Source organism: Gallus gallus, chromosome 4 (genome assembly GCF_016699485.2).
Source record: "Gallus gallus isolate bGalGal1 chromosome 4, bGalGal1.mat.broiler.GRCg7b, whole genome shotgun sequence".
Classification (NCBI taxonomy): domain Eukaryota; kingdom Metazoa; phylum Chordata; class Aves; order Galliformes; family Phasianidae; genus Gallus; species Gallus gallus.
This window is the reverse complement of record NC_052535.1, coordinates 45470358-45493184: the sequence shown is the minus strand read 5'-3', so window position 1 is coordinate 45493184 and position 22827 is coordinate 45470358. Positions and strand designations below refer to the sequence as shown.

The 22827-nt window shown below is 43.6% G+C and overlaps 1 protein-coding gene across 8 annotated transcripts in view; it reads left to right on the top strand.

Moving 5' to 3' along the window:
* The first annotated feature begins 1631 nt into the window (after positions 1-1631).
* Positions 1632-22827, top strand: part of PTPN13 (protein tyrosine phosphatase, non-receptor type 13) — a 105838-nt gene continuing 84642 nt past the window's right edge. For 6 of the 8 annotated variants that reach the window (XM_040700220.2, XM_040700215.2, XM_040700218.2 and 3 more), the window contains exon 1: positions 1632-1729. The gene's annotated coding sequence lies outside the window, so the exon portion shown is untranslated. Of the gene's footprint in view, positions 1730-1822; positions 5292-22827 lie in introns of those variants that run through there. The other 2 variants (XM_015276497.4, XM_046941305.1) reach the window with 2 other exon arrangements.

The following is a 22827-nucleotide window of genomic DNA, read 5'->3' as shown; positions in this document are numbered from 1 at the left end:
CTCTATGCAAAAGAAAAGTTGAAGTTCTGTAGGTGTGGCTAGCATGGACACTCACTGTGAGCACCGGAAGAAAATGTCACGCTCAGAAATACGTGAAGTTAAGTGCTGGTGTGTCAGTAAACATACAGATCACTCACAGAAAGTGGCAGAATTACCATACCGATAAAAGCCGTTCTGTTTTTCAGCAGTGGAGACAGTCCGAGGCGTCAGTCTTTGTGCACAGTGTTATGCCTTTATTTTAGTGATGCAAGGAATCTCTAAAGTGATGGCAATGCTTTTCATGTATTTGCATTCCTGTAAAATGCACAGTAGGTGAGGATGGAAATTATGCTTTTCATTGATCCTAAGTTCCAAGTTTCCTTGTTGAAGATATTTAATTAAAAAAATAAAATTAAGTAGTCTAACAACATAATTGTGAAGGTATTCGCATAGATTTACGAGGCTGAGGAAAACAGAGTCCCAAGCAGATGCCCATTAGCAGGATGAAGAACAAGGAACTAAATCTTGTTTAGAGGAAACTAAATTGCAATCAAATTTGCAGTCTTTTAAGAGAGGTGACATTGTGGGGAGGAGACTGCTTTATCCAGAGACATCCAGATCAAGAAGGTAATGCTGCCTTGTTACATGGGCTGAACTTTAACACATCTGTAGAAAATAAGTACTGTTTACTCATTGTATTTACCTGAAGTAATAATGTATCTTTGAAAACAAACAAACAACCCTATACTCCTATAAGGAGTCCTTTCCATGCTCCATTTTCAAATACAGCAAAAGAGACAGATGCCAACCACCAGACCAGGATGCCCAGAGCCACATCCAGCCTGGCCTCGAATGTCTGCAGGGATGGGGCATCCACAGCCTTCTTGGGCAACCTGCTCCATATATATGGAGACCTACACGCCGTCAGTGACACTATTGCTTGTGACAGGCTCATGCTGAGCTTTTCATGCTGCAGTTAGTGCAAAGGAATCTGTATGTAATGATGAAGCAGTCACAGTAAAACATTTTTATTTGTACTCAAGGAATTCTTTTCACAAAGAAAGCTTCAGAAATAAACTAGAAACGGTTCTTCTCCACTCCCATTCTAGAAAAGTTCATTTTCAAGAAAGCAAGTGTGCAATTCATTGCAGCTGGAGGATTTTTCATACTGCCCACCCCAGTCCATCACCAGAGGATACAGAAACCCTCATGGGATCCCCGGGGCAGCAGCAGACAAGGTGTGGGCACGGGGAACCTCAATCTGGAGTGGAAACAGAACCAACTCAGCAGGGCTTCTCCTCACCGAAGCCTAGAAAGGATTGGCCTTGTTTGAGAGCTGGTCCACAGACTGGTTTTTTGTGGGGTTTTGTTGTTTGGGGTTTCTTTTTTTGGGGGGGGGGGGGGGGGGGGCGGGGGACAGTTTTACTGTAGCGTGGCTGCTGAGGAGATGCGTGATGATGGTGGAGGGGTCCCTTCTGGGTTCATCCGCCCCTCAGCGCTGCCTTCTGTCGGACACAAAGCAGTCAACTGCCAGCATTAACACCATTCCTGGAGAAATAAAGAATGGGAAAGTGGAGTTTGGAGCCGCCCGCTGAGGGGGAGGGCAGGGCCGGGCCTGTGCCGGCAGCGTCCCGCCGCCGCGGGGGCGCGACGGAGGGAGGGAGCGGGCGGAGGGCGGCTGCGCGGCCGTCTGCTCGCGTTCTGGCGGCCCTCGGTGGGCGGCGGAGCGGAGTGGAGCGGGAAGGCCACGGTGGGTGCCCGCGGGCGGTAGTGGCGGGCTCACGGGGAGGGAAGGAGGGAGCGGCGGGGCGGGGAGAGGAGGCGGCCGCGCCCGCCCATCAACGCCGTGCGGGAGAGGAGAGCGCCGGGGCGGGCGGCGATGGTGCTGCATGCTGACGGCCGCCCCGCGCTCCTCCATAGGCGGCGGCCACGGAGGTCCTGAGGCGGCGGTGAGCGGGGCCGGGGGGCGGCGAGGCCGGGCACGTCGCTGCGGTGCGCGGGGAGGGGGAGAGACCGGGCCGGGAGCGCGGAGGATGGAGGGGCCTCCGGATCTCCACCGGGCCGGTACGGAGCGGGCGGAGCTGGGGGCCCGGGGCCGCCCGAGAGAAGGGCTCGCAGCCTCTCGCAGCGGGACGCTTTCACGCTTTCTGAACTCCTTCTGGTCGGTGATGAGAACCAGCGTGGGTTTCGCCGGGTTTTTATCTCCAGCAATCGACACCTCCGCAAAGTGCGGGGTGATTTCTCTCCTGTTGGAGGTTGTGTCACTCTCTCGAAATTGCACGTTGAGAGCAACAAAGGCGGCGACTTCTTAGGAGCCGCCGGGAGCTGCTCGGTTCCCCTCCTGGGTAGTGGGGAAACGACTGGAACCGGTTTGCTTCCGTGGGTGCGATGCGAAGTGGATGTGAGACGTGAAACTGCGGGGTTGGGTGCGGGTATCTGTGGGGTTGGGCGTGGGGATCTGCGTGGGAGGAGAGAGCCTGAGCGTGGGGCTGGGAAGGAGCGTGATGGGGTCCTGCCGCCTCTCCGGCGGGATGGAATGTGTTTGGTGAGATGAGGTCCAAGGACCGGGCTGCTCCTGGGGGCTGAGCCTGTCGTGCTCAGGTTGTGCCCCTCCTGCCTGCACCTGTCTGCCATAATGTGACCCCAGTTACAGCATCACAGAATTATAGGGGTCAGAAGGGACACCTAGAGATCACTGAGTCCAACCCCCCTGCCGAAGCAGGCTCCCTACAGCAGGTTGCACAGGTGGGCATCCAGGCGGGACTTGAACGTCTCCAGAGAAGTTAGCTCTCAAGAGTTGGATTCAGCTGGGACAAAAGCACAGCTGGGAGAACATTAGCAGTGGGTTGGTTCTTGTGCAAGAAATACTGATGAGGAAAGAGTCAATCTGCTCTTAGATCTTTTGTTTGGCAGTATGTTACAGTGTTACAGCAGATTCTGCCACCACTCCTCTTGCTATCAGACACACCTGTCTGTGCAGCTTGTACACCGGGTGTTTGTGCTTCATCGGAAGAACCTCTCCTCCCATCAACAAGAATGTCCATCTAGTGCAGCCCTTAAATGTAAGCAGTATAATCATAGAGTCATTGAGATTGGAAAAGGACACTAAGACCATGAAGTCCAACCATCCCTACCATGCCCACTAACCATGTCCCTCAGTGCCACATCCACACAGTTCTTGAACACTTCCAGGGATGGTGACTCCGCCACCTCCCTGGGCAGCCCATTCCAATACCTTACTGCTCTTTCTAAGATGTTCTTCCTAACCCTAATCCAACCTGAACCTCCCCTAGCACAACTTAAAGCCATTCCCTCTCATCCTATTGCTGTTACCTGGGAGAGGAGTCTGACTCTCACCTCTCCACAGCCTCCCTTCAGGGCATTGTAGAGAGCAATAAGGTCTCCCATGAGCTTTGGGGACTGATTCTTGCAATGTGCCTCTGCGTGGCAGTTCAGGCCAACAACAATCCAAGGCACTGGAGAGTTTGCATTCACGTTTCAGCTTCTCTAGAATGAGCTGCGGTTTTTTTAGTTAAAGGTATTGCATTTGCCAGTTCAGTGGGAAGGAAGGTGTTGTGTTTGACCACTTTGCTTTGCTGTTTTTACTTTAAAGTGGGATTTGTCAGCCAAGCGGTTCCTGTAAGTATGGGTTAAGTACAGCATTGAAGGGCTGCAAGTTGAAATGCAGTCTTTATCTGTTTGCTTCCTAGGGAGTTCAGCAAAGCAAGGATGTTAACGTTCACATGTGGAACAAGAGACAGTTCTGACATAAACTGGCACACAGCTATTTTCCTCTCAAATGAATGTGGGTCTGAGCAATAATAATTAGCAGTTTGGTAGCACAGTAAATCTTTCAAGTGCCTTCAAATCATAATCAGCCAACCCTAATAGCACGCTGCTCCTGCAGGAGAGGTAATTAGACAGATAAAATGAGACTGGGCAGCCTCTGAAACAGAGCTGATTGTTGAAGTGACAGTCACCAAAACAAAGCTCTGCTTTATCACTGAACCTCTGAGAGCTGCTGTACATTAAACACTGCCTCAAATATTTGTATGTTGAAATAGTGACCAATAAGGCCCAGAGGGGCCTGGCTGCTACAGGCACCCTTGTTGGAGCTCTCTACAGTTAGGGGACCTTGGTCTGGAGAGTCTCTGGTGGTTGTTCCGCAGCACCTATCAGAACATAATAGTTTGGGCAGGTGTGGCATCAGCTCCTTGGGGGAAATGGTTTTCACTGGAAGAGCCTTCCAGTTTACTCATGTAACAAGCCTAGAACTTTATGCTGTTGATGGTACTCTAAAACTGAAAGTGATTTCACCAGCACATTGTTAAGCCTGGGAACACGTAAGCATTGGTCTGCCTGCCACGTTTTAGACATTGTAGAGAAAATGTTGTTTAACAGTTTTGTAGTTTTAAAATGAACCAGTCGGTGAACCAGAGTTCTGGGATAGCATGTCACGGTGCAGGGAATATCTGTAAGCGGTTGCCCTGAGCTGTCGCATTCCGTGGGACAAGCGTGGATGGAAAGCCATGAATACCAGAATAAGTTAATGTTGTGTGTCGCCAGTTAGCTGTTAATGAAATCTGTGCATCTGTAAAGTAGGGTGGAACTCCTGAAAGAAGTGGTTCCCAGCCCCACCTCCTCCTCAGGTGCAGAGGAGGAAGCTGACGCTTATGGATGGGAAGGGCTGGAGAAGACTCTTTGGTGCTGTTTTTGTTTTGTCCAGGTTTCTCTTTCTACTATGCCACTTAAATACGTGGTGAGCAGGTAGGCATATTCCTTGTGCATCATTATCTATTAAAATGCCTTCATAAAAGGCAATTGAGTGCCTGCCTTGGGACAATGATATGTCCTGTGAATTTGAAATCCAATTGCCAGGATAGGGATCTGCTATGCTTAGCTTATGAAACTTCTTAGGAGGAATAACAGGTGAGAAAACTTTGTTCTCAGGGTTTCATCTGTTGTTCCTCATCTTTTATGTGTAAATTTACAACGTCATGTCAGCACACCACAGAAATTCAGTGAGAAATAATTGGAGGACTACAGGAGACATAGTGTTAAAGCTGCCGATATTTGATTGCTGATATTTGAAGGCTATACTTTTTCAGGTCATTCAGTGTCATTAAGGGTTTGTAGATGATACTGTAATGTCAGGTTTAATACTGGATGTTGTGTCAGCGCATTGTTCCTGTTGGAACCAGTTTATAGTCAGATGAGTGAGGAAGGAGGTAAAGCTGCCCTCCCCTTTCCAAGTGCCCCATTTCCAAGCTAGAAGTGAAGCACAGAGGGAGAAATGTGGAAACAGTGAAAAGGTAAGTGCTGAAACCTGGATTTGAACACCAGCTTCTTGTTAAGCTCTTGCTTGAGCCAGCCTTTCAGAAAACATCACTTCTGCAGATTTTTAGGTGGCAAGACTTTCAACCTCTTTGTGCCTGTACTTTGTCAGAGGAAGGGTGTATTTGGGGTCGGGGTATTCTGCCAGCTGTTTCATTGCTTGTGAAATTGTCTTAGAAGCATTTGTCTGTGTCTGGGGGAGAAGCATTGGAGGGAAATTCCTGTAGAACTTGCTGAGTTTCTTGGAAATGAATCTGAGAATGGTCTTTGTGTTTTATTGTCCTCTTCACTGAGTGCCTGCATGTAGTGTTAGGTACTTCATTTCAGGCATACATGCAGAGAAGTTCCTCGCTGAAATCTGCTTTATTTACAAAATATATATATATATATATCTTGAGCTGAAAGATGATTTGGGTGACTTTTCTTGATGGTGCTGTTGCAGATGATTTATGGTTGTACTGTAGGCTTGAAATTAATGTTGAGTTTAACAGGAAATGTTCTGATCCTACTCAGCTCTTTCCCAAGTGAGAGAACTTAAACACAAGTTCTCTACCACCTTTCCATGAAATCAGATTTTTTTTTTGGTCTTGAATTTGTTGGGGTGTAGGGGGGAAACTGTTGCAGTACACAAATTGCTGATGTTTTGAAGGTCAAGCACATAGTCATAAGTAGGTACAGCTGATACTCCACAGAGGCCAGGTGCCTGGAGACTTCCCATTAGGTTCCAGCATGCCCTCATAGGTTGGAATCTTAATGCCACGGCTGTTTGCTTTATAAAACTGAAGGTACAAGTTCTCTGTACTACTGCAGTTATGCCAAATTGCTGTAGAAACTGTTTCATTCACTGCTGACTTCCTTTCTGTTTTGGAATCAACACTGAAAGGCATAAAAAGTCGTAAATGTAAACAATATTTGCAGCCAAATGGCATGCTTGAAGATGTAAGCGTTTGTGAGTTCATGTCTATTCTGTAGTCCTTCTTGGTTTTTCTTCGTGTAATAGTTGTTGTTGGGATCAGGTAGTGGGCAGGCCCTCAAGGGGAAAAAGCAAGGAACTAAATGTGAAGACTTTGTAGCTCATTACTGAGTGCAGACAGAACATGACTTATCTTGTTATCTCAAGGGTTATAGACACTCATTTGCAGCTCCTTGTTTGTACACGGAATTGGTTCCCAGTGACTCATTTTATGCTTCAGATGAGGCTTTTTCCCTTTTTAATATTATTTTCTTCAGCATCTCAATGATGCGTGTAGATTGGTTGCTGTGTCTTTCATTTTTCACATAGGCATGAGTAGCTATGCAGAGGGCATAGAAACCAATGAACCTGTGATGTGGGTGGCCCCAGGTCTCTAATGGGGTCACCAAAGGAAGGCGGTGGGATGTGGCTTGAACTCTTCAAGCCCCATTTGGAACATGGCAGGCGTTCTGAGAGCTGGAGGATGGAGCCGGGGAAATCTTAATAACATTTCAGACTTATTTCAATTATGTTTGGAGTTGTGTGTCAAAGCTTTTTGGTAGGGCTTTTGAGATCTACTAACCACTCTGTTGTCTCATTTTGAAAGATTAAATAGATTAGAGGTGACTAAATTGGAGTTTGAAGTTTACTTAAACTGTTAGAAATATCTGTGTTTCCTAGCAGAAGCATGCCTGGTTTTAGTGATGAAAGATCTGCATTTGCACATTGCCTGAAGTTATGAAGGCATGAGAAATGGAATATTTTGGTCTTCTTTCCTGTGTCATATGTGGGTAGTTGAGCAATATAACAATTTTATTCCTAGAAATACTGAAAGGAATCTTACTTATTCTTGTTCCTCTCTGTCACAGCTTGTGGAGTGCAACAATTTATTATTACTGACTTCTTCTTTTATTTGCAAAACTTAGAGTTTCAACAAGAAGTTACAGAAGGGAAAAGGAGTGGACGTGTATTGCCTTTTATTATCTTTCCCATACAATCACTGAGTGGAAGATCCCTTCATACTACTTAAGTTTATGGTCTGTGAAATAATAGGTTTGTATTTGCTGCCAGTAAATTAACGGGGAAATTGGCTGCCAGGCAAGCAAATGGTTTGATAGGGTAGTGCAAGTTCTGCTTCTGTTATTCACTTGTTAATGTCAGTGAGTAATAGTGCACGTGTTGCTTTGGGAGACGGTCTCTGTAGTATGCATTGTTGACTGGACAACCATGTGGTTAGGTTTATAGGGAGTTATCCCTCCAGCCTCATTACAGAGTATATGTAACTTCCTTAAATATGTGTTTCACCAGGTAATAAGTCACTTTTTCTCCTTCAGAGGTCTTGTATTTCAAACATCTTAGGCTATTTCAACTGTTCAACCTTAAAAGGATTGAGATGCATTTTCTTGTTTATTGTTCTGAAATAAATTTCCTTTCATTTTCCGCAAGGATCAAAATTGAACCAATTTGCATTAATTTGGCTTCTAGGAAATGAGAGTACTGCCTATCTGCATACATTATTGCAGATTTCATTTGTAAAGAAGCACTTTATAGTAAAAGATCTATCATTGCAGATTTTACAAAGGAGGTTCTGTCCAGCCTTCCTTTTGAGTTCCTGCATATCCTGAGCCATCTTTTCACTGCTCCGTAGACCAGTGCCCTGTGCCTGAAGAGATTTCCTCTTAACATTTTGAAGGGGAGCTTTAGACAAAGTTAGCGTGTTGGTAGAAAACTGTAGATGGTATGGCAGCAAAAGAACCCACAATGAATAGCCACTGGAATATATATGTATGTGTATATATCTATATATGTGTGTGTGTGTGTGTGTGTATATATATATATATAAAGTTGTTATGTTAGAATTAAGAATTTTACAATATTACTCCTTAAAAGTAACTTTCTCCATGATAAAGTTTGGGGTGAGATTTCACACCTTTGATCTGGGCAGGATCTCCCACTTTTTGTCTGGGAGCTGGTAATCCTTGGCCTTTTTTAGTCTGAAGGTTGTTCAAACTCCAAAAAATGAGACAGCTGCCTGGGAAATCTGCTGTGGTGACCCACTGAGCAAGATCCGCAAGCAGTGGACCACATATTTGGAGGCAGTAGCAGAACTTCAACGTTTTGTTTCCTCAAAGAGGCTTCTTCTGATGCTGTGTACTTGGCAAATGAACATGCTTAGGGAAAGAATCATATCCCCAAGAACTTTTGAACAGCCTCATTTTTCAGTGTGCCCTGTCACTGCAGTCTCTTGAATGACCTTAGTGCTGTGACAAAGATGTACTAGCTGGCAGCGATACAAGTTTGTTTCCATCAGCTCTATAGACTCAGTTATTGAGTAGCTACACAGTTGGGTTATCACGTTGGAGCAGCCCAATCAGCCGAAGCTTTAAGCACATGTGCTTACTGTATTTTCCAGGATGGTAGGCTGTTTGGATTTGTTGGGACTGTGGTGGTAGTGCACACAATAGAGGCAGGCAGGGGAAAGCATTTCCTTATGTTCAGTGGCTGCAAATGTGCATTGCTAAATGCTGTTGAAAGCCAGGTGGCCTTCATAAGGTGGCCATGAGGCATGAGAGATACCTCAAGGCACTTGGCCTGTTCCTCTCCAGCAAAATTGGAGATGATTAGTGGTATCTTCACAGCAAGCAAAGAAAATACTCCTTGTGTAGTGCCGAATTAGAGCTGTGTTACTGGAGAGAATGTCATGTGAACCGATAGTGTCAGTGTTTTCAGGAAGGGATTAGACGACCTGACAGCATGCTGGGCATTACTGACAGTTACATGTGACTGATCAGATCTCACCTTTGCTCAGGAACCCTATGGACTGACAGCTGCCAAGGAAGGATGCTGAGAGGGGTGACCTCATCTGTATAAAAGTTCTTAAATTGTGCATTGCTTAGGTTCCTAAATATCTTATCCAATAGAAAGGTCCTCTAAGTAAGATTTATCTTGGCATTTTTAACATTTTTTTTCCTTATTTTTTGCCCATGGAGCTCATGCACCTCTGCACGGGCTTCTCTGCTGTTCCCAGGGTTGAACTCAATGCAGTCGAAGAATCCAAGCCTTGGGAACTGCTGCGCCATGGAGATGTGGTGCTGAGGGACATGGTTTGGTGAGCATGCTGGGGGTGGGTTGACAGTTGGACTTGATAACCCTAGAGGTCTCTTTCAACCTTAATGATTCCATGATTCTGTGTACCCGAGAGAGAAGCAGGATGTTGAGCTATCTCATTCAATCTGCAGTCCCTTGCTTTTGACCTTTTAACCAGGAGTCCCCAATCCCTTCAGTCATCTTAGGAAGGGATGCAGTGCCAGGCAGTCATGTTAGCCAAGGCGGCTCACTGTCATACAGCTCCGTAGAATCAACTTAATTGGTTGCGAAGAGAGGAGCAAGTTTTAGCACCAGAGTGGTTCTCAGCATGGATGGCTAAGATCTAGGGTAGGTTTTCTGATGGGCACCATGTATAGTGTACTTCTCAGAGCAATGTGAGGAATCATGAGGTTCTGAATCTCACCCGCACAGCCTGAATTATTCCTTTGGGATCTGTTGTGTGAAGTTGTTCTGTGGTGAACTGAAAGCAGAAAAAGAGCCATACAAACAGTAATTCAAAGAACAGGACTAGTGAAACAAACAAATAGAAATCAACTTGCTGAGATGTAAATTGGTTGACTTCGTTTACAGGTAAGAGACACGTTGCTGAAGAACTGAAGGGCGTTCTGTATTGATAAAAGGCATTCTTTTTGTTCTTGCCTCAATGTCAGATTGCTATTTTCTGTTGGCACGAATACAAGTGCTGTTTTGCTGTGTGGGCTCTTTGGCCCTGCTTGCTGAAATAAGCATAGAGGAGTCAAAAAGAGGATTTTTTACCTTAAACCTTTTAGTTATGTGATACCGTCCAACAGCTGTGCACTCTGTCTTTCAGTACTGACTATTGAACAGCCATATAGAAAAAGCAAGTTGTATTTAGTTTGATATGTGAAACTTGCTTGCATAGTGCAGAATATATTTTTCAATATTAGAGAAAATATTTAAGTTTGACATGAACTGAATTTTTTGATTTATGCATCCTCTCTTCTTCTGCCCCACCCATTGTTTTTGCTTTGAGAATATTAAAAAATTGAAGATCACAGCATTTAACTTTTTACCGTGGCGTGAACTGCAGCTTGGAAAGTCTGCTGATGATGCAAAATGTGCTGCTTCTGCTTCCCTTTTTGGTGGTTTTGGACAAGGGGAAGAGAAACGATTGCCTGTCTAGACTTCAATAATTTCTATATAAATTTACTTGTTATGCAGACAGCATTCAGTTCGAGGTTTATGATGTATTTTCAATGATATGCTATGAAACCAGTTAAAAAAAGAAAGAAAAAAAAAGGAAAGGCTGTTGTGCCAGAACTAAAATGCATCTCATGGGAGTGATTGCTTTTTGTAGTACTTTGGAGCCCCAAGGTACCCTGTCTATAAACTGTTCTCAGGACACTTTTCCCTTCCCTTCCTTTCCCTTCCCTTCCCTTCCCTTCCCTTCCCTTCCCTTCCCTTCCCTTCCCTTCCCTTCCCTTCCCTTCCCTTCCCTTCCCTTCCCTTCCCTTCATGTCACCTGGAGATGTGGGGGGCTTTACTACCTGTTTATCTTTACTACCAGTGTAGAATACAGGGTGAAGTCTTACAGCCACTTTTGCGGAAGTCTTATTGTGGAAGCCCACTGACCAATTGAAGGAGGTACTGATCAGCATGATAAAAAGTGAAGGCTCGTTTGAGTGCCAGCTGTCTTCAGTTAGTATCTCTGCCCATGCTAAACCTTTTAATCTTCGAATTTCAAAATACAGCCTGTGAATTGCTGTAAGCAATTATTTTGCCCTAAATGATTGGGGTATATTCAGTTTTCAGGTAAGTAGATGAAAAATTGGTAATTAAGCAAAGCATTAAAATGCTACCAGAAGAAAAAAAAAAAAGTAATTATAATAATGATAACAATGATCAACAGTATGTCTTATGTTTGCCAGTAAGACTTGGCACCTGTAAGGTATTATGCCTCTGTGTTGGGTGTCCCTTCCCCAGTTGAAGCAGTTTGTGGGTGCACTCATGCAGCTCCTCTTCTCTCCATCCTGCTTCTCTCTGTGGCTGATGGCATTTGGTTCTGTCCCTGTTCCTCTGCATGGCCAGGAAGCTGTGGATTATTCTGAACAGATATTACATTTTCTACCATTTTGAGATTTAACTTGTCAAATTTTGGTCTTCCCATTTTTATTTTCTCCTCACCTCCTTTTGTTAGCATCACTTTGAGGACTTCTGTAAGTGGCCGTGCTAGGAACGGGTTTTGTTGCTTCGTTATAAAGATCATAGGAAGGTGAAAAGATGTGGAAATTGGTTCCCATTCGGGTGCCTGTGATTATAGATAGCTGTGTGATCTCTTCCCTGTTACAAAACAAGAGAGATTGTCCTGCTGTGTTCCATTAGTTGGCTTAGTCTGATAATTAATCAATTAAGAGTGATACTAGGCATGGGGATTCGATCGCTACTGCGAGGCATTCCTCAGTGGAGCAGGGAGTTGTGGTAGTTATGGCTTAGAGTCTACTTTTGCTTTTAGGTCTCTATGGAAACTCGGTGGATATTATGAGAAAAATTGAATTGCATCTTTTGACCAGAGATAAATCCCATAGTCCTTTATGCTATGAGTTAAATGGATGACCTTTTAAGCCAGTACTTTAAAATGTAGCATAAAAAATAGATGGTGGAGAAGAGGGGCTTGGGAGAAGGAAATGTAACTATTCTCAGAACAAAGTAACTTGATGCAGATGGCTGTTGCATTTCTTCTCAGGGGTTTGACAAGTTGATCAAAACCTTACCAACCAAAGGCAGAAAATGAAGTCCTCCAGAAGAGAAGAAATTAACCTAATCAGTGACTTCAGGTGCATACAACTATTATGTTAAATGTGGAAAAAATGGTGTTCCTTACTGTTGCATTTCTCCTTTTGTCCCCATTAAGACCTGCAGTTGCAGTGAGTAACACAGTTCTAATAACAACAGCTTTATGGTTTATTTCTCTTCCCCTTCCAAAGTTAATGGCAGAGTGCAGTATTCCACTTGGGTATATGAGGGAGATAATTGGAGTTGAAAACACTGATTACTTGGTATGTTTGAGTTCTGTATGTTTTCATAATGAAATTTCTTAATATTTTCTACTGCTATGGATTTAGTGTTCCCTCTATTCATTTTTATTTATTTATTTATTTATGGTGTAGGGTTGTGTTTGGGATGGCTGGAAACCTAATACTGAACCTAATATTTGGGGCCAGGGGACGTCTAAGTGCCACACGCTTTCAAATCTGGACAGTTCTTGTCTGATCTTTGTAGACATTTGTTAAATAACCTGGTTTCTAAAGCTATCCTTTTCCCAACTTCAAAGCATTCAGAAATTCTGGAAGCATTTTCCAGTTTGATAACTTTCAAATTCAACATTCTACTTCAGCATTTGATAAGCACAATTGATAAGGAACGTATGGTAGTGAGACGGTGTATATAAAAACTGAAAATGTTTTGAAAGCCGTGGTATAACATTCTAAAGTTTGTGGATCTGTTCTGTAATACTTGGGTTGTAAAAGTTGTACCTGTGCATGGAAGGAATGAAGCCTAGTGTGAAGACCATGTTTTATAAGAGTTGAGCTCTTAGATTTTAGTGGTCACATTTTTTGGCCTAGCTGTGGTGTTTCTCCTTCTTGTATATTCTAGTTAGTGTTTCTTTGGGTCTCCATGAACTAAAAGGGTTGGACTTAAGCTGCTGAATGTGGAATTACCAAAATGATGTTGAGAACAGCAAGATCTGATGCATTCCTTAACTGGTGTAACTCTTTGTGGTCTAGCTCTGCCGGTAAACTCAAGTGTTCTTCTATTATCTTTCCATTCTTATTTCCCTTAGTGCCTCAGTTGAGCAGTGCTATTAGAGGTTCATACAACCTTCTGCTTGGTTCCATCCCAGTTCAGTGAATGCAGTTCGTGCCTGGGCACTGTGTGCATATGTCCTCAGTCTGACTTGCTGTCTGTTACTGCTCACAGAACATTGTCAAAAGAGTAGAAAGGTGATGCCAGGACTTGCTTTTCTCTCATGGCAACTAAGCCTGCAGAGGAAAAGGTTCTGCCGGCTTGTCCTTGTTATGCAGCCAAGGGTGTAATACGGCTCTTTGTCCTCTGACTCTACTAATATGAATGAACTGAGCATCCATACAAAGCAGAACTTCCCTGAACTCTTTTTTTTGTTGTTTTTTATTTTGCAACAGAGGGCTTGTCATTGTGTAAGGGAAGGGAGGAGGTGCTGCTATCTTGTTTTTCCTGTTTTCTGGCAATGCTATCTTCTGTAGCCTGTTCTGTCCTGTCATCTCTCCAAGTACCAAAATACTGCAGTTGGATGGAGCATTGTTGCATTCCAGGACATGGAGCTAAATGAGATGTGTGACGCTGGGCCATCTCACTGGCTGTGGCTTTAGGTCATCTGTTGTGTGTGTGGAGGATGTAGTTAAGAGTTCTGCACATCATTCTGCAGCTATTCATGTTGCTGTCAAATAATACCAATGCTCATATTCTTTGTGGCAAGGTTCCTTCTATGCTCTGAAGCTAGTTTAATTTTTTGTCTCAGAAACCATAAGCTTGGGTAGCAGTAACAGGCGGGACAGCCTCTTAGGAAAGGAATTAACGTCTTGTCCCATCTAAAAGGAAAAGGACTACTAAGTCCTAAGTCACGTCGCCACTGAGGGCAGTTTAAGAGTGAAGAATGTCGTGGCTGTAGGACTCAATAAACACAGCGTGTCTTAATTGGAGATGAATCAGAAATGGGGTGTGTGTGTGAACTGTGTTCAAGGGGCAGTATAGGCAATTTAATAATTGTTAAGTTGTAAACAGCATATTGAATCATATAACGTGTAATTATATATATTTTGTCTGAAATGCGATAAGCAGTGAGAGGCTGAGGGACTCGCGTTACCTGGCCATGTTCCTGTTAACATGTGTTATTTTGGGACAAAGCCCTCGTGCTGTGTCAACTAATGTTTTAAAGCAAGATCACAATTTCCTAACCATAGGCATTCCAAGTTTTCAAGTGGATTTGTCTACTAATTAATCTAGAGCTAAAAACTCCCTAATTGCAGGATTTAAATAAGACACTGTAAGCTATTCTGGAAGCTTTTGGCTTTCACAAAGAGATCATTTGAAAAGCAGACATTCATGACCAAAGAATTTCATGTTTTTTGTCAAAGCCTTTCAGCTGATGGGTAGTTCTTGACGTTCTCATCAGGGGGTGATGTGTGTCACACTGACTGCACTGTTCTTGCTGCTCAGCCAGCTCTACATCTACAGAGCTGAGTGCTGTCTGGCAGATGGGCAACCAGGAGGTAAATCATGATGGATGTTTTGAGCTGCAGAAAGCAGATCAACTGTGGATCCTTGGGTACAGAAAGTCTGAGTGGAAAAGGCACTGCTTGCAAGGTAGTAGTGCTTAGAAACCCTGCTGAGTATAGATTTAACAGAGATCCAAGGCAACTTGAGAGTTTGAGAAATAATGGAATATGAAAACACCAACACAAGTGGATGCTTCGGCCTTTTGGGAAATCCTATAATGAGCCAGTGGGGAATAGTGCCTTCCTATGAAGTCTGTCTGCCTTACTGTGGCTAACTGCTCTGTTTGATAACATGAAAGCAATGCTGTGTATTGTTTGCTCTTGTTCAGATTTTTCTGATGTGCCCTGCAAATTGCTTGCTGCCTAGGGAGTGTGTGCAGACAGTGTGTATACCTTTTGTCTCAGTCAATTTCTCTGTCTGCATGAGTATGGAAGAAAATGCCAAAGGAAGGGATCCACAGTCTAGAAGAGCAAATAATCCCCCTCGTTGCCAAGAACTTTGCTTTTGCCAGACAGCTGTTAGGCAGAAGAAGGAATCTCCATGTTTGCAGCTGGTGCATCTGAATCAGGGCACAGGCATCTTCTACGTTAACCAATCTATTTATATTTTTTTTCCCAATTTGGTTTCACTGAACCATGTTTAAGACAAGTGATGTGCAGACCTTTTTGCTGGCTCACTTCAGAGGGTGGATATTGATAGGAGAAGGGGGAATGGCTTTAAACTAAGACAGGGGAGGTTCAGGTTAGATACTAGGAAGAAGTTTTTCACAGAGGGTGGTGACACACTGGAACAGGTTGCCCAAGGAGGCTGTGGATGCCCCATCCCTGGAGCCATTCAAGGCCAGGCTGGATGTGGCTCTGGGCAGCCTGGTGTGGTGGTTGGCGACCCTGCACATAGCAGGGGGGTTGAAACTGGATGATCATTGTGGTCCTTTTCAACCCAGGCCATTCTGTGTGCCTTTAGCAGACTCAATTACTGGGTATAAAAACGAGCTGTAACCTTGTTCAAGTACAATATTGCCTAATTTTCAAGAGTCTGCTACTCAGTTGTGCTTTACTTCACAAAGGGGAAACATCTTTTCTACCACTTTAGCAGTTGCTTAGTGCTTTCAAGTAGGAGCAGTTAAACTGAACATTTTTTTATGGAAAGCAGGTCAGGATGGAGGGAAGACCTTTCTCTATAGAGCAGGTCTTTGTGCTCTGTGCAGATGTCATCCAGGTGCTTCTCCAGCAGTGGTTCTGCCCTGTACAATGTGTTGGTGCCAGGCTTGCAGTACTGTGCATGTGGAATGAAGAGCTGCTTTCTGGACAGATGGAGCTCTGCTGCAGCCCATCTGCAGCTATCAAATCTACTTTTACAAATGCTTAGAGAACCTTGCTTTAAAGCTGCCTTAGCCAAAACCCTTAATAGGTTTTAGAGACTTCTAATTAAGCTTTCAAGTAATCGATGTTGACTTCTAAAAGTAGATGGGTGTTCCTGTTGCTTTACAGCTCCATTTGCCCCTCAGGGGTTTTCTCCTGTTCTGCAAGAGGAACATAAAAATGAATTATTTGGTACATATGAACTATATATACATATGTGCGTTTACCTACATGTATAGATGTGTGGTAATGTAATACATGCACATGTGTATGGGCTCAGCCTGTGACATGGGCATATATTACAAAAAAAATTATCCTTCCTGAAGGCTGATGTAAAGTTTGGAGAGGTAGGCACATAACTTCATTTGAAAGTGCTTTTTATTTCCTTCACAACAGTCTGCCTTCATCTGAGGAAAGCACGAGGAAGCAGCAGCTTATCAACTATTGTCCTTTGCATCGCTCTGTAGGATACTTATGCCACGGACCAGTGAAACGCAGCCAGCAGCTTGTTCACGTCTCTGCTTTCCCCTTGGAACATATGTGTTTCTTGGTCTGTTCTCCAGACCAGAGCTGAGGTCTCATCAGCTACCTCCTCTTTGAAGCAGTAGTTTCCTTGAATCTGGGTCTCACTTGAAAGCGTATGAAATGGAGTTATAAAATTGGATGTTGATTTCTTCCTACAGCCTTCCCCTCCTTGGATTTCTTCAACAAAAATCTTTGTACAGATTTTAACACCTGCTGGAAGAAACATAGATCATACACCTTCTAAATTGTATTTTGAGCATCTAAAAAGTGTAGATCTAGTGCATTGTAGTACCATAACTTCATCCTTATTAATATCTTAAGAATTTTGCGTATAAATTTTTGCTTGTCCGTGGAAAGAATGTCATTTTCTCACTACAGAGGAGTGAAGAAAATGCTGTGCTCTAGATAGCAGACTTGATACCTGCTACTGACCTTGAATTAATTCACTTGAAGTGGAACAAAGATCTCCGAGCTTATGCATTGGTCCTAAAAATGCCGTTGTTCTTGTGTATACAGTTCTTGACAGCTGAAATGTAGGCTTATGTTCTGGCTTGTCTGTTTTTCAGGGTAGAAATGCAGAATTTCACAATGGGAATTAGTCACATCTTGTGTGAGTAATAGCTTTATTCCCAGACAGGTGAGTTCACAGATAAGATATCCATGGTGTCATCGAGCTGCCAACCTTGTAATGCTCTGTTCCTTATGCTGTGTTGCCCAGCAGTTTTCTTCCCAGAAATAGAACGTGAAGTGGTAACTGTCTGGAAAGGTGACACACTTCTTTTTCTGCTGCAGGTCCTGGGATTCTCTGGTGATTGCTTGTGTCGTAGGGCTTCAGCAGTCATGTAGAGAGGTTTATATTTCTGAGAAGCTGGGAATGTTGATGATAGGTAGAAAATGAATTTCTGCTTTGCTGATGGGAAAGCAATTTGTGGAAGGATTGAAGTATGTTAGAATAAAATTTAGTTCTGAATAACCTATGATGGAGCAAACCTTCATACTTGCTAAGACTGTTATATACAATAGTGATTTACAGATGCTACTGCAATGTTAACATTTATCTTTCTTACTAAAGTTAGTAGGTTTTAATATTATTTTTCCAACATTTTATCTATGTCACAATATTCTTATATTTACCTGAGAGTCAGCAATTGTTTTGAGTCAAAAAAAAAAAAACAAAAAAAAAACCAAAAACCCAACCTGTAAAGTTTCCTGAAGTGAACTTTCTTTTTGTAGTTCTGCATCCAAGAAATGTGAGGACTCATACTCTTGGCATGCTGTGCCAAGGTTCCTGCTGATCCAGTCGTGCTGTCTTCATTTACATTCATTATTACCTTCCTGCAAAGGGCTGTAGAAGTGAGAAGGGATAGCTATAAAGTGAGGGATTGTTCAGTTATTGAGAATGGAGAGGTTCGTGTCTAAAAGCATCTGAACCAGCAGTACTGGAGAATTGATCTAATGTAGCACAACTGATATTGCTTTATTACCGCAGAAGAGTTGAAGCTTAAGCTTTTAAGAACCCGAGCTGTTTTTGCAGCCTTGAAATTTCTGCTGCTCCCTTCATGAAGTTTATGTTAGTCGCAGGTATCCTGCTGCTACTTAGCAATTAAAATGAAAGTTGAACGTCTGAGGAAGGCGGTAGGAGCTGTGCCTCTCCCAGGTAGAGCTGATTAGCAGCAAACACAGGGAGTTGCCAAGGGATCCTACACTGACAATTAAAACAAGAGAGGGGTATGAGAGCCATGCCCCAATTTACGTGGATTATGCTAACTTTGTAGTGATAATTGTATGCTCTTCTGAATATGATTTTAATATCAGATGTGAAACATCAGCTGCCCTGATGTATAAAAGAGCAGTCTCCAGTTGCCTAGGAAACAAGACTTTCATGATGATTATTATATACATTTTGGACTGGATTTACTAGTTTGCCTTCCCTGGAGCCTCAGATAAACAAGTTGATCTGGTTCTGATGATAGAGAGGCAGAACAGCAAGGGAGGGAGCATATTGTCAGCTACAACTCTGCATGTCTTCCACTGAGTCTTCCATCCAGTGCTGAAAGCTGATTCCTTTCCACCTTCCAGGGAAGAAAGCTAACACTTCTCCAGCAAAATGCACACCGGTTGCTTTGGAGTGCAAGCTGGGATTGTAAAGTCACATTCCTCTGTCCTCCAGACACTGGAATCCAGGGGTGATGGAAGGCTTTGCAGGGAAATGCTGACGTCTCATCTGGCAGTATGTGAAGGCATCACTGTATGACCAGAACAGAAGGGATAGAAGCCTCGTATGCTTCTGGGAATGTTCAGCATCCCTCAGCTTTCTTGGGTGTTATTGCAAATGGGAGTTAATTATTGCTTTTTTACATAGGGGGTGTCAGGTCAAGGAGAAAGCATCAGTTTGAAGAGGCGATGTAACTGTAAAGGAACTTTCTTGATAAAATGTGAGGTTTGGCCCAGGTGTATGGCACTGTGTTACTGGGATTGCATCCCGTCTGCCTGCAGGAGCAAAACAGAGATGAAAGGAAAACAGGAATGGAAGAAATTTCCACAAATCAGGAGGGAAAGGTGTTCTACTGTGTTAATGCCAGTGTCTCCAAATGAAAAAGGGACTGATGGAATGAGAAGAACCAAGAAGCACGTTTGGTTCAACAACTTCCATTCACATCATTTCCAGTGGTTATTTAGAGACTTAACAAAAAAGAAAAAAAAGAAGGGGGAAGAAGAAGATCTGTACCTTGTGGGGCTCTCCTCTGTTTATGTCTCCTATTCGTATCTGTAGATGTGAAAATGGCAGGCATAGCACAGGGCTTGTTTCTTTATTCTCTAAGGCAATACATGGTAATACTGTGCAGTAAGTATCTTGAGTGTTGGATTCTAAACAATTATCCATAAACACAGCAGATCTGATTAGCTTATGTATTTACCCTGATTGCATGCCTGACTTGAATATTTGCAAACAGTGCCTTATTTTGTGGAGAGTCTATGCAAATTGGACCTGCAGCTACAGGGAGCCACACTTGACGTACACTCAAACCTGTGTGGATTTGAAAATAAGGTCTCAAAGGGTACCGGAGCCTGAGCTTTTTGGGTTGGCTTCAGGGTTCCCCACTTAAGCACAGTTTCAGCAACGGTGTTACTGGGGATAAACTGTTAGATGCATTCTCAGTCTTCTTCAGGGATGTGAGATGTGGGTCAGCATAAATAAATAGCATGGTGCCAGCACTCTGAGATTACAGGGCATGGCAATGACTTCAGGTGCTCGGGCTCTGAAATGGGAGAGGCCAGGCTTGCAAAATGTCCTGGTACAGCCCCAGTTTGGTTTCAGTCGGCTCTGTGAGCATTGGGTGCTTACGGAAAGCACTTTGCATTCAGCGAGCGCTCAGCATGACGGTGTGCGGTTTGTTTTTGAGCAGCTAAGAGTGGCTTTAGAGATTTAAATTTTAAGAGGGTGTTGTGCCTATTTATTTATTTAATTTTGGGCAGAAATAGGTGTGACGGTGCTTCTGCTTTCAAACATTCCAGTCTTCAAAGCAGAAGTTGATAAAAGGGATCTTTCTGACTGCTAAGAGAAGAGCACTCGTCAGAAATTGCCATTTTTGGCCAGATACACCAATGGAGCAGTGGGCAGTAACGTTCCCATTGCAGACAGATGAGGTTTGACATGGAGGAAGGGTTTCTTTTGGTTTTGTGTCATTTTCTTTTTCTTGTTAACCACACAGCAGATTTGGGACTCTCACAGAGCCTTTCTGCTGCCTCTCTTCTCTGTTTCTCATTTTGTCAAAGGAGAAAAATGAATCCCAGCGTGTTTTCTAGAAACTCCAACAGTGTTTTTATATTCTAGATTTTTATTTCCCTACTTCCAGTGAATGTAACAAATGACAGCGTGTAACCGGAGCAGCTGTTCTCTGCATTTCTTGGCAGTGTGCTCTGATGAGATACGCAGTAAGAATGAAGTAGCTGCAGGCATCTCAGTGAGCCCATGTTGTTAAAACACAGCTTGTGACCTGGGGTTTTGGTTCTGAACGTGGAATGTGGGGAAAAATGCTGATCTGGAAGGCAGGGTAAACAGCAAGGAACGTGTGTTGTTAAAAACCAACACACAAAGTAGTTGGCAAAGTTGTTGGAGCAGTTCAGCCTTCTGACTTTCAGTCTTGTGTTTTTAGGATCTCATTGACAAAATGACTAATAGTGCAGTCTTTATCAAACACAATTACAGCAATGCTTCCTTAATGTTTTGGGTGGCAAATGTTCAGTAAAATCTTGAAAGAGCAGGCCATGACATTTCTAATTCTCAGGCGCTATTTCCAATTTAAAACTCATAGGGAAAATTGTCAGTGGTTGGGGAAAGGAGAATTCTGAGCATCTCAGCTGCACACATAATTAAAAAGCAAGTTGATTTGCAGACTAAAGTAGTAGGAAGAGAAGTCAGTGTATACTCAATTGATGAGAGTTTTACAGCGTTATTTGGTGTGGGGTTATGTGGTACTCTGTAGGTGCTGGGCCCTTGCTGTGGGCTGCGTAGTGCAGTGCAGGGAGGGGAGGTCACCAAGCATGCTTTGCTCGTTGCACTGCCAGGGAGTGCCTGAGCCATCTGCCCAAGAGGAAGGAGCTGGCGCTCAGGAGCTAAACAGGCTTTGGAAAGGAGGTGTTTGAGGGAGGGGAGAGGCCTTTGGCCTCAGCTGCATTCTGTCTTGAAGCTGTGCTGCCCATATGGCTTAGGGTGGAATGGCATGGAGGGTGAGAAACTGCACACAGGGCTTGTTGGGACAAATGGTTTACACTTGAGTTCACTCTCTTGTACCAAAGCAAATAAAACCATGATGTAACTCCTTTCCTGCAGAAATTGCACTTGTGCATGGTCAAGGAGTACATTCTGTCTCAGAGGGTAACCTGAAAGTCAACTGCATGTGTGTGCTTCCCCACGTCAACTCTTAATTTGGTCGCTGTCTTCCTGTGTTGTGTTCTGTTTCCCACTGTGCAAACATCACTGTTCAAAGGCTGTGTGGCAGGATCTGGTGTGCTTTTCAGTTGGATATGGCATCCCCACCTTCACAGCTGACACAGAGTTTGAGTCATGTAGCCCATGGATATGCCTGGGGATCACAGCTGTCCCAGACTTCCCTCTTTCTGCACTGCATTCACCAAGGGCCAGACGCTATGGAAGGATCCTAGAAATTGAGGAGACAGCAGGTTCAGGAGAACTGAGCGTTTTGAAGTACCATTCCAACAACTCTGTCATTGTGAAAAACCCACGGACGGTCTAGAGGATGTGGACAGTGCCTGCAGAGAATTGAAGTGTAGAATCAGAGAATCACCAGGGTTGGAAAAGACCTCTAAGATCACCAAGTCCAACCACCAGCACATCCCCACCATGCCCACTAACTGTGTCCCTCAGTGCCACATCTCCATGGTTATTGAACACCTCCAGGACGAGTGATTTCACCACCTCCCTGGGCAGCATGTGCCAATGCCTCACCACTCTTTTGGAGAAGAAATGATTCCTCTTAGAGTCTGTGAAAGTGCAGTTTCAGATATAATTTTCTTCTGACCACTTCCAGGGTTACAAAAGACCATAAATGGGTCAGCCCAAACTTTGAGGTAGAGAGAGAAATCGTGGCATTGTTTCCTTATTCTGTATGAGTACTGGTGAGACAGAACTGTTGTGAGGAAGTTCCGTTCAGCTGTGCTACCCTTCTTGTCTGTCAAAGCAGCCAGCACTGCAGTTTTAAGATGGTTTTCAGGAAGAAAAGATAAAATAAAACAAAAAATTGACCAGAATTCTCCTTAGGTGCCTTTCAGTAAGAAATTGCAGCTCGTGGCGTTTTGCACAGTACCATATTTGTAGTAATGGGTGCTTTTCTGTATTCTGCTTCAGTTTCCTACATCAGTTTTTAATTTATTTTTCTTTCACTCATGCTGTGCTGAATAAATGAAAGCTAAAAGCTGGAAAGATATGAAGTAAAGAAAACTAAACTGTCTCTGATAAAATGCAGCCAACAATATGTAATTTTCAGCACCATAATATATGTAGGCTGCTCCAAAAGCAATGCCCTCTATTTACTCCCCTGGGAATTACTATAGATACCAAGAGCACAATAATATCAGTGGATACAACAAATTCTCAGCTACAAAACACTATTTTTCAACATAGTCGCCGCCATTAGCTATGCATTTTTGCCAGTGATGAACGAGAGATGTTGGTTTTTCATCTTCATAAGAGCAGGTGGTCAATTTTGTGTTGTTTTCTTTTTATCCTCATGGTGAATATTTTATATTATCTATGCCTGTTGAATTCTCTTA